The following is a 16,576-nucleotide window of genomic DNA, read 5'->3' as shown; positions in this document are numbered from 1 at the left end:
TGCTCCTCAAATAAGGACAGAGGCTGATGACATCACAAAGTCACCATCAGAGCAGCTCCTTCAAGTGTGCAGTCGTGTCTAAACAACACTATTTTACTTAACATTTTTTTTTACCTTTTAATGTTTGTACTTTTACTGCATTTACACTAATGGGATATCGCTGTTCAACAGGAAAAGTTCAAAAATCGCAAGAGGACGTCTTTAAGGATTGCATGTATTCTTCTACCCTTTCCTCAATTAACTTATTAGTAGGGATAATGTTCTATTCTAAACCTCAAAACATGCAAACGTTGTACCTTTTTCTAGTGAGATTCTGATTTTGATGATATTTAATATCAGTATGAACGAGGATGTTATGCTATTTAAAGCTTTCTTATCTGCTCAATAATCTGTGCTTCTGTGCCAATGCCCCATTGGACAGCCCTAGCTAGAGCTCTGTAGTATTTCTGTTCCAATGCCCCATTGGACAGCCCTAGCTAGAGCTAGAGCTCTGTAGTATTTCTGTTCCAATGCCCCATTGGACAGCCCTAGCTAGAGCTAGAGCTCTGTAGTATTTCTGTTCCAATGCCCCATTGGACAGCCCTAGCTAGAGCTCTGTAGTATTTCTGTTCCAATGCCCCATTGGACAGCCCTAGCTAGAGCTCTGTAGTATTTCTTTCCCAGATCACTTTGATTTTAGATGCAGATTTTTCGATACCTTTTCATATTTGTCTTTTAAAAAGAAATAAAAGTAAGGGGGTATTGGAAGCATAGCATGTCTCCCATAGTTTGTGTACATTTTGCACAGACACTTGTTCATATGTAAATATTTTACCTAAAGTTTTTAACTGCAATGGTTTTGTTTAGGATTGAAAGAGAATAAACCACTTCAATAAAAGTGGGAAAAATATGTATTCCTTGTCATATCTGAGGTAGCCACCTCATACAAGTACTTGGGACTATGGCTAGACGGTGCACTGTCCTTCTCTCAGCACATATCAAAGCTGCAGGCTAAAGTTAAATCTAGACTTGGTTTCCTCTATTGTAATCCCTCCTCTTTCACCCCAGCTGCCAAACTAACCCTGATTCAGATGACCATCCTACCCATGCTAGATTACAAAGACATCATTTATAGATCGGCATGTAAGGGTGCTCTCGAGCGGCTAGATGTTCTTTACTATTCGGCCATCAGATTTGCCAGCAATGTTCCTTATAGGACACATCACTGCACTCTATACTCCTCTGTAAACTGGTCGTCTCTGTATACCCGTCGCAAGACGCACTGGTTTATGCTTATTTATAAAACCCTCTTAGGCCTCACTCCCCCCTATCTGAGATATCTACTGCAGCCTCATCCTCCACATACAACACCCGTTGTGCCAGTCACATTCTGTTAAAGGTCCCCAAAGCACACACATCCCTGGGTCGCTCCTCTTTTCAGTTCGCTGCAGCTAGCGACTGGAACGAGCTGCAACAAACACTCAAACTGGACAGTTTTATCTCAAGCTCTTCATTCAAAGACTCCATCATGGACACTCTTACTGACAGTTGTGGCTGCTTTGTCTGATGTATTGTTGTCTCTACCTTCTTGACCTTTGTGCTGTTGACTGTGCCCAATAATGTTTGTACCATGTTTTGTGCTGCTACCATGTTGTGCTGCTACCATGCTGTGTTGTCATTTGTTGCTGCCTTGCTATGTTGTTGTCTTAGGTCTTGCTTTGTGTTGTGTTGTCTCTCTTGTTGTGATGTGTGTTTTGTCCTATATTTATATAGTATTTTTATATATTTTTTATCCCAGGCCCCAGTCCCCACAGGAGGCCTTTTGGTAGGCCGTCATTGTAAATAAGAATTTGTTCTTAACTGACTTGCCTAGTTAAATAAAAATAAATAAAATAAAAAATATCTTAAGATCCATATTCATGCACTAGAGGGCAATGCTACATCACTGATGTCTACATGTTCAGTTTAGGAAATTATATAATTACTAGCAGCAACCCGGCAAATGATTGGATCTGATTAATTTGATTCAATGCAAATTCAACCATAGAAATACAATTTATATAATAAGCAGTGTTGGGTAGTAGTGAATTACATGCAGTTCAACCATTAATTCAACTACAGTTTGCAGTAGCTTGGTGGTAGTTGAACTAAATTAAATTATTGCTTGTGTTTTCAGTAGTTTAATAACTTTTTTGCCATGTAGCGGTGCAGCTAACTACTGGAACTACACACTGTTTTTGCAACCCCGCCCCCCCCCCCAAAAAAAAATATGGGCGAAGTAGGTAATAAATTCCTTTTGTTTTTATGGCATCAGACCTGCCTAATTCTCAATTTGAACAAAGTTTTTTGTGTTTAATAGGGCAAAATTACACATTCTGTTACCATGTGACCCCAAAGTGATCCTGTTTTTGCATGGACATTGCCATTGAGGGCTTCCACCATTTTCAAGTAATCATAATAATTTATTCAACTTTTTATAGTGCTATTCATTACATAAATAATCTAAAAGCACTTTAGCAACACAAAAAGACAAGCATTTTAGAAATCAAAAACATCATGAGATGGAAGGTAAGAAGGTTGGAATGTTCATGGCTTGAGTGATCATTGGGGGGAGGTGGTCAAAGGGGGAAAGCAAGCAAATACGGTCTCTGGAGCAAGTCTGGGGGCAGGCAGGCAGCACGGTGTCATCAAGGACCAAGGTGGCTTCTCCATACTGTAGAAGGACTTGGATGAAGTTTGAACTCATGCACCACAGTTCGTGGACTCCACAGTAGGTAAAGCTAGCTAGTCCTTCACTACTACCAAAATGAAGCACCCACTTGGGTGAAGCTACGGCAGTCACGTGGCACCCGAAAGCACACCACATTTCAATAATAATTCAAGAGTAGCCTTGTAACTCAAGCCTCCCTACAATCCTCATCACTGCACACCTCAGCCGTATTTATTTATCTATCCTCAACCTCTGGACACATGCCTGGCATTTGAATCAAAACAATTGCCAGCTAGCCAGCTGACATTAGCTAGCTAGCCAAACAAACAAATTACTTGCCAGCTTTAGTCTTTAAATGGTGGACTCCATGACATTAACTGTTCATCCTTAAAACAAAAAAGCCATAAAAATGTATTAATTATACAAATATTTACAAAATGTACAGGAGCTCCCTGCCTATGTACATATAATACCTATATACAATGCATTTGGAAAGTATTCAGACCCCTTCCCATTTTCCAAATTTTGTTACGTTAAAGCCTTATTCTAAAATGTATAAAATAAAAACATTTCCTCATCAATCTACACCCAATACCCCATTATGACAAAGCAAAGACAGATAAAAAAAAAAAAATGGAAATACCTTATTTGCATTAGTATTCTGACCCTTTGCTATGAGACTCGAAATTGAGCTCAGGTGTATCCTGTTTCCATTGATCATCCTTGAGATGTTTCTACAACTTGATTGGAGTCCACCTGTGGTAAATTCAATTGATTGGACATGATTTGGAAAGGCACACGCCTGTGTATATAAGGTCCCACAATTGAGCAGGAATGTGTCGAGACACAGATCTAGGAAAGGGTACCAAAAAATGTCTGCAGCATGGAAGAAGTTTGGAACCACCAAGACACTTCCTAGGGCTGGCCGCCTGGCCAAACTGAGCAATCGGGGGAGAAGGGCCTTGGTCAGGGAGGTGACCAAGAATCCCATTGTCACTCTGACAGAGCTCCAGAGTTCCTCCGGAAATGGGAGAACCTTCCCGAAGGACAACCATCTCTGAAGCACTCCACCAATCAGGCCTTTATGGTAGAGTGGCCAGACGGAAGCCACTCCTCAGTAAAAGGCACATGACAGGCCACTTGGAATTTGCCAAAAGGCACCTAAAGGACTCACACCATGCGAAACAAGATTCTCTGGTCTGATGAAACCAAGATTGAACTCTTTGGAGGAAACCTGGAGGAAACGTCTGGAGGAAACCTGGCACCATCCCTATGGTGAAGCTGGAGACTCATATCTCCCTCACTAGCTTTAAGCACCAGCTGTCAGAGCAGCTCACAGATCACTGCACCTGTACATAGCCCATCTGTAAACAGCCCATCTATCTACCTACCTCATCCCCATACTGTATTTATTTATTTATCTTGCTCCTTTGCACCCCAGTATCTCTACTTGCACATTCATCTTCTGCACATCTACCATTCCAGTGTTTAATTGCTATATTGTAATTACTTCGCCACCGTGGCCAATTTATTGCCTTAACTTACCTCATTTGCACTCACTGTATATAGACTTTTTGTTTTCTTCTGTTCTACTGTATTATTGACTGTATGCTTTGTTTATTCCATGTTTAACTCTGTGTTGTTGTATGTGTCGAATTGCTATGCTTTATCTTGGCCAGGTCGCAGTTGCAAATGAGAACTTGTTCTCAACTAGCCTACCTGGTTAAATAAAGGTGAATAAAAAAAATAAATGTAAAAAAAAAAAATTGTGGCAGCATCATGCTGTGGGGATGTTTTTCAGCGTCAGGGACTGGGAGACTAGTCAGGATCCAGAGAAAGATTAACGGAGCAAAGTACAGAGAGATCCCTGATGAAAACCTGCTCTAGAGCGCTCAGGACCTCAGACTGGGGCGAAGGTTCACCTTCCAACAGGACAACGACCCTAAGCACATAGCCAAGACAACGCAGGAGTGGCTTTGGGACAAGTCTCTGAATGTCCTTGAGTGGCCCAGCCAGAACCCGGACATAAACCCGATCGAAAGTCTCTGGAGAGACCTGAAAATAGCTTTGCAGTGACGCTCCCCACACAATCTGACAGAGCTTGAAAGGATCTACAGAGAAGAATGAGAGAATCTCCTCAAATACAGGTGTGCCAAGCTTGTAGCGTCATACCCAAGAAGACTCGAAGATGTAATCGCTGCCAAAGGTGCTACAACAAAGTACTGATTAAAGGGTCTGAATACTTATGTAAATGTTGCATTTCATTTATTTATTTTTTTGTAAAGAAATCTATAATCCCGTTTTTGCTTTGTTGTTATGGGGTATTGTGTGTAGATTGAATAAGGGGGGAAAAAACTATTTAATCCATTTTAGAATAAGGGTATAACGTAACTAAATGTGTAAAAAATCAAAGGGTCTGAATACCTCTGAATGTACTGTATGTACATACAAGACTTATATAGTGCCTATATAAGACACTGAATGGAGCCAGGAGTTATGGTGCTGAATGGCATTGTATGAAATGACTGACAACTGTAGTAGATCTACTGATCTGGAACATACGTATTCAACTGGGTGGGGATACCTATGATTTGGGAGAAAATTGACTACTTTAAAATGTAGACACTATAATGGCATATGATGGCACAGATACAAAGATGAGTCCTCTATATAGCTATATGGCCTTTTCATATCTGTATCTGCCCCTCATTGGCTAGAATGGTCCTACCTGATCTCGCCTCCACCTGCCTGCCTGCCTGCCTTCTATCTTTGACCACACGTATTTCCATTGTTAGAGTGGTCACTTGACTATCTTATCAATATAATAGACAATCTTTGGGCAAATGGTGGTTGTATAAAGCTGTAATATTCAGAAATCGCTCTGTCATTTCCTCCTTTTGTCACGTCCTGACCAGTATAAGGGTTATTTGTTATTGTAGTTTGGTCAGGACGTGGCAGAGGGTATTTTGTTTATGTGGTTCGGGGTGGTGATTTATGTAGTAGGGTGTTTGATTTATTATTTCCGGGTTTTTGGGGTTATGTTCTAGGTTTTTATTTCTATGTGGTCTCTAGTCTTTTGTATTTCTATGTCTAGTTTATTGGGGTTGGACTCTCAATTGGAGGCAGGTGCTTTCTCGTTGCCTCTGATTGAGAGTCCTATATATGGGTAATTGTTTGGTTTGGTGTTGTGGGAGATTGTTTCTTGTTTTGCATGTGTGAGCATGACAAGACTGTTTTGTTGTTCGTGCGTTTTTCGGTTTGTTATTTTGGTGTTCTCTTTATTTACAAATAAATATCAAGATGTGCATCCACATTCCTGCTGCGTTTTGGTCCTCTATTCCCGACGACAACCGTTACACCTTTCTAAAATTCTAATAGTTTGCATTATTTCAGGTGACAAAACACGCATAGTGAAGAGAATCATTGTATGATCTAAACCACCATGAAATGTATTTTCAATAAACAAAAATATTTTGTCATTTTTTCTGAAGCTGGTCTACAAAAACGAAACTTAAGAACAGGAAGCATGGAAATAACACACATAGAACAGGTCTACCACTTCTTTGACTTGCTTTCAATGCAAATGACAGATCTATAAATTCCATTTCATTGTGAATTTGGTCTGGTCACCCAAAAAGTTAGATATTGTAGCTTTAAATGTCCAATGAAGCAGTTTTTTTTAAATCTCAATATCAAATCATTTCTGTGTAACAATTAATTGCCTGTTTTCAATTAAAATGGTAAAAAAAGAAACAAAAATAGGTTATTGGCCAGTGGACGTCGCGCTTCTTTTAGTATTTCAGTATTTTATTAAGATCCCCATTAGATGTTGCGAAGGTATATGTTACTCTTCCTAGGGTCTTTTGAGCCTAAAATGAAGAAAACCGAGATCCTCCCGCAGCTTAGATTGCTTAGCGTATTGTAATATAGATTTGGTTATTGCAGGTCTTGCATAACCAATGCTATAGTAGAGCTGTCAATGGCAATATGCTGTACTGAATTAACATAGTATCACATTTTTATAAAATGTCCTAACAGACATTTAGGTAGTCCTAATCGTCTGATTGAACCAATAGAATTGAGATATTATCTCGTTCCCCTGATCCATTTCCTGTTGATGGTGTGGTGGTTGATTTCTTTACTATCAAATGAGGAGAGACAAATTTATCACACAAGTCAGAGTTATACTTAAACTAAATCTTTAATAGTGAGAGCTTTGCAATCACAATGGCTGGTCGACGAATCACAGTTTCTGATGATCCATTGAGAGCAGCGAGACAAAAGTACAAAGGTCTTTTATAGCCAAGATACACCCCTTTCAACCTACATGACGAACAACAGATACATAGAATGTGTCACAAGGTGAAGATTTGTATGAAAGATACCTATAATACATAGCCGACAGTATCTGCTGTGTCAACAGTTTTCATTGTATAGACCAGTGTCTGTCCCTCCGACTCCAAACTGTAACCATCTCTCCCTGGTATGGTATAGAACAGAAACATTAACTCATTGCATGGACTGCTCTTTAGGTTTTATCATCCAAAAGACATCGTAAACCTCCTGTCAGTATTATCTACCAGAGGCCCATCCTCAGTAGAACACACACACAATAGTTAAGAATACTCTAGTTAAATAAAGCAACCATTTGATGCAATAACAGTATTATAACATAATCTTGCAATGTTGCCACCATAATGGACATGCACACGGTGGCCCTGTCTACTAGCAAATGTACATCATCAGCTAGGCTACTGTGTCCGTCTGCTAACCGAACCGTCTGTCCTCTGTTCTATGTCGGGCCGGCTCGGTTCAGTCATCCACTATTATCATCAAAAGACAGGAATGGGCTGCACAGTGTGCCTGACGTATTGGAAACAGATGCTACATCAGATGCTAACTGTGGGACAATAGCACCATTCTGCATGCCTGTTGGGACATAGGCCTGATGTTCCATTTATTGTGACCAGCTTCAACATGCATGCAGAACAATTAATATAATGGACAGTTGCAGCTTTCAATACTAATCTCTTCTCTTTCCATTTCCACTCTGTTCAGTGGTCATGCTGTTGATCTCCACAAGATGGCAGTAGAACTTGTGCTATTGACAGGTACATGTTTTCAGCTAACCTCAGCAGAGCAAGATCTTCTCAATATGGACTTCATTATGAAATGTAGGCCTACATGGCGCTCTGATTTGATTAATCCTTTGTCCTCTCAACTCAAATAGTGCAGTTTACTCAGTTCAATCTCCAATCTAAAACAGCCTGAGGGTGGGGTTAGTGGTCACTGTCTGTCACTCAAAAGCATAATATCATGGATGCCCTTGCTGTGCATTTTGCTAGATTTTCATTGAATAGTGATGTTTACAGTATCCATAACTTCCATGTGGGCACAATCAGAAAGTGGACAAGATCAGGACAAAGGTCGCATGTTAGCTCCAGGTATAGACCAGGCTAGCGTTAGTTGCTTCCTTCGTGCCAGACACACAGGGCATCTGAATACAGCTCTGGTGAGTCAGGCTCACCTGCCCTTTGTGCTTCGGCCCAATCCAATATTTTCCCTGGTAATTCCCCTCTACTTCACGACATGGCTGCTCTTTCAGAGTTAAGTCCACATAAGCTCCCACTTGAGTGTCAGAAGCAGAACGATGACTGTGGTTGCCTAGCGACATCTCAGTGAGTGCACCTAGAGGTGGTGGGTAAACACTTTGAGCCTTCCAGGGGGAGAAGTGACATCACTCTGTTTCCTGTGATAGGTGCCATATAACATGTTTGTTTCCATCTCTTATTTGTTACATTTTAATTGATGTCATACTGCTGTTCTCCTACATGGAAATTCTGACCTGAGTTATGCGTTCCTAAATGGAACTTTATTCCCTTTTTATGCGCTTATCTCTCTACCCGTATTCTGACCTTGAATTTAAGCATGGGGAAATTGCCATTGCCAGCAAGGTATGCGTTTGAGGTGGAGATCAAAGAAATGAAGGTGTGGCGGAGGGTGTGTCTATTCTAACCTTGATTTATTTACCTAATACTTCCACCACCTTTACACGAGAGGAACCTATCGGTTCCAAGTGGAAAAGCATCTTTTTTTCAGATAGAAATAACAGCATTCTCCACACACTGTAATTTATATATAGATAAGAGCTATTGATAAGAGCTAGGTAAATGAGTAATCCGTTTGGAAAAGCGGTTGTAAATACACATAGCAATTTTTTACAATTATTTTTCCTTCTGATCCCTAGTGACGAATGTGAAACCAGTCATATGGAAGTCAAGTGAAAATCATATCAACATGCATTGCGGCCCTTTTTCAACAGTGAAGTAGGCTATAAATAGCTGTGCCTTTATTTAGAATTTTTATTGTATGCCCTCATAATATGCAGGGATTTAATTTGGAGACCCAGGCTATAGGCATCTTCTGTAAGACGTTTTAATTATATGCCCAGGCTTTTCTCAGTTTTATTTTACAATTTGTATCATGTTAAATATTAGCCACCATCGGGAGCCACGGTCAGTAATACCCACATACATTCATAACGGTCAATTAAGTGTTAGTTTCCTTAATTGTTTACCTTTCTTTCCTCTGTCACGCACATGTAGCTGTTCCTGAGGGTTGCTAGCATTAGTGGATGCTAATGTTAATGTTAATTTGGGTCATGTAGCCTATTTGAATCATTATGGAACTCAGACCACACGTAGCCAGTTTCACGACGACTGGACCATTGGCATACGACGACTGGACCGTTGCTAGCATTAGTGGATGCTAATGTTAATGTTAATTTGGGTCATGTAGCCTATTTGAATCATTATGGAACTCAGACCACACGTAGCCAGTTTCACGACGACTGGACCGTTGGCATTAGTGAGATTAGGGAACATTTATAGGACTATTTTACACATACTTCAACTTCCAATGTTTCATGGACTGAACTTGTATATTGTATATATACCACTGTATTTTTGATAAGTCAATATATTTAGTGCGTAAAGGCCCTTCAAACCTGTTTTTTATGATTCATACTTTCCTAACCCTAAAATCTACCAGTTGGTGCTGAAACCGAGATGAATGTGCATATACTTAGACGGCTGTTTCTTATTGAGCCCTATATTCTGAACCCGTTTTCTCTATGTATTCTAGTATGTCGACAAAATTCGAATGAAAGGTACATCGTATTTATAGGGATGGCTTAAGATAAATGTACTGAAAACCCTAGTGAATGAAAACTCCATGAGAAAATCTGTTGGCCAGCAAGTGGGAGGGTTTTCAGCGGTTTACTTACTTTTATTCAGTGCGCAGTTGAAGTCGGAAGTTTACATACACATGAGCCAAATACATTTAAACTCAGTTTTTCACAATTCCTGGCATCTAATCCTAGTAAAAATTCCCTGTCTTAGGTCAGTTAGGATCACCACTTTATTTTAAGAATGTGAAATGTCAGAATAATAGTTGAGAGAATGATTTATTTCAGCTTTTATTTCTTTCATCACATTCCCAGTAGGTCAGAAGTGTACATACACTCAATTAGTATTTGGTAGCATTGCCTTTAAATTGTTTAACTTGGGTCAAACGTTTTGGGTAGCCTTCCACAAGCTTCCCACAATAAGTTGGGTGGATTTTGGCACATTCCTCCTGACAGAGCTGGTGTAACTGAGTCAGGTTTGTAGGCCTCCTTGCTCTCACACACTTTTTCAGTTCTGCCCACAAATTTTCTATAGGATTGAGGTCTGGGCTTTGTGATGGCCACTCCAATACCTTGACTTTGTTGTCCTTAAGCCATTTTGCCAACTTTGGAAGTACGCTTGGGGTCATTGTCCATTTGGAAGACCCATTTGCAACCAAGCTTTAACATCCTGACTGATGTCTTGAGATGTTGCTTCAATATATCCATGTAATTTTCCTGCCTCATGATGCCATCTATTTTCGGAAGTGCACCAGTCCCTCCTGCAGCAAAGCACCCCCACAACATGATGCTGACACTCCAATGCTTCACGGTTGGGATGGTTGTAAGTCGCTCTGGATAAGAGCGTCTGCTAAATGACGTAAATGTAAATGTGCAAGCATCCCCCTTTTTCCTCCAAACATAATGATAGTCATTATGGCCAAACAGTTATATTTTTGTTTCATCAGACCAGAGGACATTTCTCCAAAAAGTACGATCTTTGTCCCCATGTGCAGTTGCAAACCGTAGTCTGGCTTTTTATGGTGGTTTTGGAGCAGTGGCTTCTTCCTTGCTGAGCGGCCTTTCAGGTTATGTCAGTATAGGACTCGTTTTACTGTGGATATAGACACTTTTGTACCTGTTTCCTCCAGCATCTTCACAAAGTCCTTTGTTGTTGTTCTGGGAATGATTTGCAGTTTTCGCACCAAAGTACGTTCATCTCTAGGAGACAGAACGCATCTCCTTCCTGTGCGGTATGACGGCTGTGTGGTCCCATGGTGTTTATACTTGCGTACTATTGTTTGTACAGATGAACGTGGTACCTTTAGGCGTTTGGAAATTGCTCTCAAGGATGAACCATACCTGTGGAGGTCTACAATTTTTTGGCAGATTTCTTTTGATTTTCCCATGATGTCAAGCAAAGAAGCACTGAGTTTGAAGGTAGGCCTTGACATACATCCACAGGTACACCTCCAATTGACTCAAATTCTGTCAATTAGCCTATCAGAAGCTGCTAAAACCATGATATCATTTTCTGGAATTTTCCAAGCTGTTTAAAGGCACAGTCAACTTAGTGTATGTAAACTTTTGACCCACTGGAATTGTGATACAGTGAATTATAGGTCAACTAATCTGTCTGTAAACAATTGTTGGAAAAATGACTTGTGTCATGCACAATGCACAAAGATGTCCTAACAGACTTGTCAAAACTATAGTTTGTTATCAAGAAATTTGTGGAGTGGTTGAAAAACGAGTTTGAATGACTCCAACCTAAGTGTACGTAAACTTCCGACTTCAACTGTAGCCACACCTGTAGAGCGCATTTACGTGCCTACATTAGGTAAGTCTGAATACAAACTACTGAGAAGTGTGTAGGAAAGGTGTACATTTCCTAAGTCTGAATCAGCCCCCAAGTGGGGACTAGAGTCAGCAGCATGACACTGTGGGTGGAGGGGTGGGTGATGTGTGTGTGTGTGTTTGTATTACTATACTCGTGTATACCGGAAATCCCCAAGTCCCCACAAGGATAGTATAACAAGGAAAATTCTCCCTCATGGGGACATTTGCCGGGTCCCCACAAGGACAAAGGATATTTTAGGCTTTGTGGTTCAGGTTAGGGTTAGAATTGGGGTTTAGGTTTAGGGTAAGGAATTATGATTAGGTTTAGGGTTATGTTAAGGGTTAGGGAAAATAGGATATTTAATGGAAATTAATTTTGGGTCCCCACAACGACAGTACAACATTGTGTGTGTGTATGCGTGCGGGTGTGTCTATTGTTGAGGCAGCACATGAAGGATTCTAAATATGGATTGAGAAGTTCTGATAGTACTTCAGTAGGAAGTCCAAAGTCAGAACCTTTGCAAAAGCTGGTGGTGAAAGGAAGAGATCAAGCCAAAGTGCCTTCCCCTTGTTTACCTTTTCAGATGGATATGCTCTTGAAGGACCATGATGGTTAAAGGTTAAACATGGCTCAAATCAAGAGGAGGCTCAGTCCTAGAGGACCAGAGGTCAGGGGGAGGTTAAGAGGAGTCTTTACTGTTTGAAGTAACAAGTCAGAGATCATCGAGCAGCTGGCCTTGATCTCCATGAAGAGGAAAAACACCTAGGGCTCTATTCAATCTGTATCGCCTAACCGTTACAGATTTCGCGATAGAAATGTAAAGGTAATTTCTGATTGAGCCGACATATACAGCATTTACCGTGAATGCAGACTCCGCCAACGCTAAACATTGCCTTTAAATTTCAATTGGGCTTTAGCGCTGAATTTCCGCGATACATATTGAATAGAGCCCTTATCCTTTATTTACACTAACTTATTGGGGTCTTTTCCCGTTCATGTCTTTTACTGTTCCAGAGTGGGTTAATGAGTATTGGGGTCGAGTGAAGCGGTCTGCTCTGCCCTGGAAATGAGCCCAGTGTTTATGACTGCCGCTGGAATGGGTTCATAACCGCGGCTGAACCTGTGAAGTATTGAATCTGGGGTTAATAGCCTGTTGGCCTCTTTAATGGGCTTCATTCAGACCAGCCCACTGCTGCAGGCCACACACACACACACACACACACATCACAGTGTCATGCTGCTGACTAGTTCCTTAGGCAGTGTCTCTCAGACTCATCACCTGGGGGCCGATTCAGACTTAGGAAAAGTACACTTTTCCTGCGCACTTCTCAGTAGTTGGTATTCAGACTAACCTAATGCAAGCGTGTAATGTGTTCTACAGGTGTGGCTACCTTGCGCGCACTGAATAAAATTAACAGCTGAAATCCCTTCTACTTGATGGCCAACAGGTTTTCTCATGGAGTTTTCATTCAATAGGGGTTTCAGTACATTTATCTTAAGCCATCCCTTTAAAAACGATGTACCTTTAATTTGAATTTTGTCGACAGACACTACAATACATAGAGAAAACTGGTTCAGCAGGTACATAGTCAGATAGGTTGGCATTACTCTTCATCATGTTACTGTAATATCATTACACATACACAGTTAATGCTAGTACACATGGTGGCTGATGACTTATTTATACTAATCACTCTGCTTCCAATCTATTATTCATGTAAAGCACTGGTCTGCATGCCTGTACTGATGCTGACGAATGGAAATGGGATTGAATGGAAATAGAAAACAGAGCACGAGTCTCTCAGACTAACCATACTCTCCACCCCAGTCTGCATTAGCCATGGATGAAGGCTTCCAAACCCTTCAAAGTGGGCTTGCTCACAATCACTGCACTCTGACAGGACCAGATAAGGCACTAACACCACATTGGAAAGGGCAGATGCTGCAAGTCAGTTGTTCAACAAGGTATTTTAGTACAACGCAGTGGTCCTTTGCAGAGATAGACCTACAAACAGATACACAACCACATTCTGGTGGAAAGTTTGCAAATTGTATGGTAGTTTGGTATGTGATGGGTAAACTAATATCTGAAAGATGTTATTTACATAAATACAGAGTTTGGTTGAGACCCATCTGGTCTCTGCTCCGTCTCTCTCCCCACCGCTGCATGACTCAACTTTTCAGATGAGCAGCCAGAGGTAGACTGGGATGCGGACAGAACTAGACTGGACTTACTAGACTGGACTTACTCTCTACTCTGAGCATTCACATCAAATTGATTCTCCTGCTTTGGTGCCCAATTCAATCAGATCCGCTTTTGCCAAAATCTGTATAGCGGTTGTTTTGGCGATGTCAGAGGTGGAACTGCATTAGAGTTGTCAAGTCCACAAGCAGCCCTGTGCAGTAGGCTATTGCGGACACTGCCATTGGATGCAGCGAGTCGCATTAGTAATAATCCCATACAGCCTCTACATCTCGATAACTGAAAAAATCTTTATTGTTCGTTTAATGATTTTAAATTTGACTGTCATTATTTCAATGGGCTATACAGCCTACACTTTCTCGTCTCGAACTTCTAACATGAGTGGGAAGGGTGTAGCTTCGTGATAAACACACGAGCAGCCGCTCACCGATTTGACAGCTCTTAATGCAGTTACACCTCCGACACCACCAAAACACCAGCTATGCGGGTGTCGGCTATTGTCGGTTAACGCTTAATCTGATTGAATCGCAGCCTGATCTCATTCACAACCTGATCTTAAAATAGCAGGAGTGCCCCACAGTGTCAGCACAACAGACCCGGTATACAAGTCCCTCCCAGGGCGCTGACAACACTGAAGCAGCCCCATTAGCACTAAATTGTAAACAGTCAGTTACCCAGGCACCACCAACACCCGGCGGTCCAAGTCTTTGTCAGATTGGATTGTTCCCTCTGCCGGCCCAAGAGACTAGGCATTTATGGGGAGGAAATTAAAGAGCTGGGCTGAGCGCATTTGAAAAGGAGAACTTTATTTACAACACATAGGGGGCTGGCCACTGGCCAACTGCTAAACTATTGCTCAGTAGCCTATACACCATTTATCAATAAGCCATGTCAAGTTTGCTTTTCCCTCTTTAAAACTTATCAGTCCTAGGGACTCTCACTACATTCATTTATCTGCATGTCTAGCCCTTATATTTAGCCTCACAATAAAGTATTTTACCATTTTCTTTTCGGGACAACCAGGGCTACAAGTAGAACACAAAACAATTTGACATTAACAGTGGCATTCATGAGTTTTATTGACAAATGTGACCGACTGCCTTGATTTGGTCTTATGTAGCAAAATCTTTAATTGTGTTTTTTACTTTGGATAAAAGCAGAGACACAGAGCTACAAAATGGTATATCATACACTGTATTTGAGTAAGAATGGGAAAGTAATTCTGCTTTGAAAGTTGATAAACTTGTAACCTCACTTTCGAGAAAATTGCATTTGAATTTTTGGTACCTACTGGAGAGCTCTTTGCCCACACCCATTCAGCATCGTTCACACCCTCTTAAGCTTTAGCCCCCACCCAAACTCTGACCATTTTACTCGCCCTAGCATTGGTGGCTAACTGTGCTGCTGGCAACAATTTAATTACGCTTTTTTGCCGGCGTTTACTTACACCGGCCATATTCAACGGGTGTTGAGCATTCGTAAATTCATCAGTTATTCTGCACTCTGGCACACTCAGATGAGAAAGCTCTAAAATCGGAGTAGATGGCCAGACTGAATTTACGAACAAACCCGAAATGGTTACTTGCATAGTGGAGTCTTTTGTTACGACATGTAGCTAGCTAGCTAGGTAAACAATTTACCATAATCCCAACTCATGATGTTACTACCCTGCATGAATCTGCAGGTAGCTAACCAACCAGGTTCAATGTTAGCTAGCTAACATTAGACTATAACTAGCAATGCAAATGGCTCTGAGATATAAATAATAAGATCATACACGTAACGTTAACTAGCGAGCCAGCCAGCTAACGTTAGCTAGCTAACGGTACACTTTAACTTGAAATGAAACCACTTTGTCAAAATTAGAAACGTGTAATATCTAAAAATGTAGCTAGCTAGACTATCTTACACATATACATCAAGGATGGACGCATCTCCCTGTCACGGATGCCATGGTTGCCCTTAGTTTGAAGATGTAATCCAGAGACCGGTGTTTTCTCCATCTCCTTAGCTATGATACTCAAATTCCACTGATTTCAAAACTCGGTCCTCCAGAAAGTGGAGAGCAACACTTATGCAGTTTTACTACACGATACATTTTTATAAAAAGCCGCGTTAAACAGGATTACCTACACATACTGACCAGCTCAAATAGACAGAAGCATGCCATATGGCAGACCAATCCAAACTCACCTCGGCATGTCCAGCCCACTCATTATCTCAGCCAATCATGGCTAGGGGGAAGGTTGCTAACTTTTCTGTGGCTAAACCAACTAGGCTCATAATTTAACAATTGTATTAGTATTTACATATGGCATACTGGTTTGTTATTAAGGCACATGAAAGGTCACATGCATTTTTGTAAAAAAACAGCTTTCCTGTGAAGTTGTGACCTGCGACATACACGTAGTTTCTTGAAACGAGTCACAAATGTCAGGCAAAAACCTAATAGAAAATGAATTTATAAGAATGCTGTAAGTACAGAAATTGTTTGCTCAGTAGAAAATGACTATCCAACTAGTTAGTGACAACTGTGTGGAGTTTGTGACAGCAACTACGTCAGTATTGTAGACACTATGTCCTGGGATTTCCTATGATATTCTATATAGAAGAAACCTTACCTTCTAATGACTTGTTTGACTTGTGAACGTCATTGAGCAAACATGCGGATTTGAGAGA

The sequence above is a fragment of the Salmo salar genome, chromosome ssa22 (assembly GCF_905237065.1).
Source record: "Salmo salar chromosome ssa22, Ssal_v3.1, whole genome shotgun sequence".
In the NCBI taxonomy this organism is placed as follows: Eukaryota; Metazoa; Chordata; class Actinopteri; order Salmoniformes; family Salmonidae; genus Salmo; species Salmo salar.
The sequence above is the reverse complement of the archived record's forward strand: the minus strand, read 5'-3'. Positions refer to the sequence as shown.